General features: G+C 38.5%; 1 non-coding gene across 1 annotated transcript; it reads right to left on the bottom strand.

Annotated features, from left to right (window-relative positions):
• Window positions 1-1,976: 1,976 nt before the first annotated feature.
• LOC141624193 (small nucleolar RNA R71) lies at window positions 1,977-2,083 on the bottom strand. The gene has a single exon (XR_012534004.1). It is a non-coding gene; the product is annotated as a small nucleolar RNA R71 (small nucleolar RNA).
• Between the last annotated feature and the right edge of the window lie 1,968 nt (window positions 2,084-4,051).

Genomic DNA, 4,051 nt, shown 5'->3' with positions numbered 1-4,051 from the left:
CATACGTCCTCTTCTCCCCTCCATTAAAGATGCGCATATTTTCGGAAGACTAGCAAAAAGGAGACTCGCATCTTTTCTGAGAGGAGCGATTCCTCAAGGACTTAATCGTCATTTAAGCCCTTCGTAAACCCGAATTTGTGTACCTAATCTCCACTATAAATACCCCATTAATCTAATTAGATTAATCATGTTCTTCTTATCAATCCTTAGTGTAGTTTATATCATTCTAATCTCTTCTTAATCTTGTAATCAACTTCTAATCAAATATTAATACAAATCTCATTTCCTTAATTTCTCTTTTGTTCATCTTTTATTTTGGGTAATTGAAGATTATTTGGGTTATTATTGGGAGATTGATAACCTTCCAATCATTCATCAAATACTTCTATTATTCTTAGCTTTATTTTGGAATCATTAGTAGGTATAATTCTCTTAATCCCTTTTTAATTATTGTTAATCATCTTCATTTATTCATCATGTTTTGCTTTGTTAGTATGATTGAAAACCTTGTTAACATGCTAAACTTGATAATGAGTGAGTAGTTTCCTTAACTAGGGTTAATGGGTAATTAGGGGAAACCAATATGGGGGATGACTCATGCTTAATTTAATATGTTTTCATAATTTATTTGCTTGCTTGTTGTGATCTCAACTTATTCACATGTTATGTTTGATGAAATGCGAGCCTATGAATCCTTGTATTTTTTACCCATCACTTACCTTTTCAATTCAATGAGACTTGTAAGACATAAACCAACTCGAGTCTCATTAGACCATGCATATAGTTGAGTAGGTAGGATTAAGTCGGCTTGTAGGTGTTGTACAATCTAATCGATTCGGCTCTGGGACCCAAACCTTCCTAGGATTGTAAGATATAAACCAACTGGAACCATCACAACAATAATTGCTTGCTTATAATTTGAGAATATGTTTGTATGATCAATTCCCATGAATCCCCTATGACCCCATGACACCCTAGTGCTTTTAATTAATTGTTTACATCTCATTTTAATCATCTTGCTTGTTTACTTTTATTGCTATTTAGTTTAGTGATCTTCTTATCTCAACCTAAATCGTGACACCCCTAGACAACACTACTTGCAATCGAAAATCCTACATCAATACCCGTCCCTTGGGATCCGACCATTACTTGCCTCTTTACTAATAGTAGAGTTGTTTGTGAAGTTATAAATATTGTTTTGGTCTAGGTGCTCCTAACGACAAGTAACCAAAAATTAAGCTCCAAGTGAGTCCGACCAAAAATGGCGCCGTTGCCGGGGACGGTGTTAACTTGATTTGATTTTCTTAGATTGTTATTAGTTGTGTCTTTCTTTGCCTTGGGGAAGTAAAACTCCTCAAGATTTGTCCTAATTGTTTTCGAGTTGTTTCATATTTTGCATGTCTAGAAGATCACAAGGTAACTTGTTACCCTTTGATCACGAAATTGAAAGGACTTTGACAACCAATAGAAGACTTGCTGGAGGTACTTTGAGAGGTATTGGTGAGGTTGTAGATATTCAACCAAATACTATTGAGTTCATCAACCCTTTTTGGAAAAGAAGGTGAGGAGAACCCAACACCAAATCAATCACAAAATCCACCCACAATGCATAAATTTTCATCACATTCCATACCAACCGAGGAGAACCTACCCAATGGTACTCCCACACCACAACACTTAACCGGAAATTTCATTGCTAAATCCGCATTTATCCAATTAGTCGAAAGAAGCCAATTTGGAGGGATGCCTAGTGAAGACCCTCACTCTCACATGGAAACTTTTTATGACTATTGTGATGCGATTTCACAAACCGGTGTGACTCAAGACCAAATTCGATGGGTCTTATTTCCTTTTTCTCTAATTGGCACCGCAAACAATGGTTGAAAAGCCTTGATAAGACTACTCTTGGAATTGACTCTTGGAAGAAGTTAGCTCTAACTTTCTACAAAAAATTCTACCCTCCGGAAAAGACTAACATGCTAAGAGCTCAAATTACGGGTTTTAAGCAAAGGGATGAAGAATCTTTGTATGAAGCTTGGGAGCAGTTCAAAGGAATTTGTCGCTCATGTCCTCATCATGGACTTAGCGAGTGGTTCTTGGTACAACAATTTTGGAATGGTTTTTATGAAGACTCAAGAAACATTCTCAACATGGGATCAAATGGTATGTTCACCGAAGTTGACGATAATCAAACTTGGAACAAGATTGAGGAAATGGCGGTCCATAATTCATAATATAGTAGACCTCGCAAGGCTACTAGAGGAGGAAAGCATGAAGTGGACTCTATTACTCAATTGGGTGCTCAACTTAGTGCCCATATTGATACCATCAACCTAAAGTTTGAGAAGGCTATGGCTAAACTTGAAGAAGCCTCAAAATCACCAAAGCATCATGTTAATGCCATAGTAGCATCTTCATCAATCCCAAGTGGGATATGTGAGAATTGTGGAACTTTGGGACATGACCAAAGTGAATGTAGGGGAACAAATGAACAAGTGAATGTTTTTCAAGCATACAAGAGTGGTACCCCTTATTCCAATTATTATAATGAAAACACCAAATTCCACCCAAATCTCTCATACAAAAGCCAAAATGTCCAAAACCCTCAACAAACATACACCCCACCTCCCATGAGAAACCAAAATCAAAGACCCTTTTTCAACCAAAACCATGGTTATCAAAATCAAACTCCATACAACCAACAAAATGACCAAGGTTTTGATGTTCAAAAAGCGGTCCTCCAAATGCAAAAGAATCAACAAGAATTTTTCACTTAAATGCAAAAAGATAGCCAAGCAAAGGATATCACCATCAACAACATCCTAGCCCACATAAAAATGTTGGAAACTCAATTGACCCAACTAGCATCTTCAAACTCTCAAAGACAAAATGGGCAATTACCACCTCAAGGTAATCCCCCAAGACATGAAACGGTTAGTGCCATTCACTTGAGGAGTGGTACGAGGTATGAAGGACCAAAGAAGCAAGTTGAGGATGAATTTGTGGAAGCTAGTGACAAAGAGGAAGTTGTGCAAAACTCTAAGGAAGATGAACCAACAAAAGAAGAAGTTTCAAAGAAAAGTCAAGAAAAGGCCAAGGAGAAGGAGCCCATCGTGATTAGACTTCCATTCCCAAGTCGTCAAGCTAAGCCTAAGTTTGATGACCAATTTGGAAAATTCATGGAAATTGTGAAGAATTTGGAAGTCTCGATTCCTTTTACGGAATTAATCAATCACGTGCCGACCTATGCAAAGTACATGAAGGACATCCTTACAAAAAAGAAGTCGATCCAGAAGCTTAAAACTATCGCCTTCACTAAGGTGAGTAGTGCAATCCTTCAAGGGAGTTCACCTCCGAAACATAAAGACCCGGGAAGCTTCTGAATACCGTGTACCATTGGCGACACCACGATAAACAAGGCTTTGTGTGATCTAGGAGAAGGAGTGAGTGTTATGCCGTATTCAGTTAGTAAAAGGCTAGGGATGGGAGCTTAAATGTACCAACATCACACTCCAAATGGCCGATAGATCGACGAAGACACCGTTAGGGATATGGGAAGATGTTCCCGTGAGAATCGGCAAATTCTTCATCCCGGTGGACTTTGTCATTGTTGACATGGAAGAAGACACCAATATTCCGATCATCCTAGGTACACCTTTCTTGCACACCGCGGGTGCGGTGATAGATGTGAAGCACGGAGAGCTTACTCTAGAAGTGGGATACGAGACCATAAATTTCAATCTTGACAAGACCATGAGAGCTCCCCGTTTGCATGAAACATGCTTTATGGTTGATCACTATAGCCGGAAGGATGATAGGAAGAAGTCGGATTTCCAATGGAAAAAGAAAGTTGATAATGCTCCATCAAAAGAGCAAGGAAATAGCAACAAAGAGAGCTTGAAAAGCTCACCCATGACAAGTGAAGAGGATGGCCTCATTGGCCAAAACAAGAAAGAAGGAGAGTTGTCCCTATCAAATGAAGAAATTTTTAATGATCAAGTAGACGAAGTTTGCGGTCTTTGGGATGATGAGTTCGAAGGGATATTCAATC

Source organism: Silene latifolia, chromosome X (genome assembly GCF_048544455.1).
Source record: "Silene latifolia isolate original U9 population chromosome X, ASM4854445v1, whole genome shotgun sequence".
In the NCBI taxonomy this organism is placed as follows: Eukaryota; Viridiplantae; Streptophyta; class Magnoliopsida; order Caryophyllales; family Caryophyllaceae; genus Silene; species Silene latifolia.
This window is presented reverse-complemented; position numbering and strand designations above follow the sequence as displayed.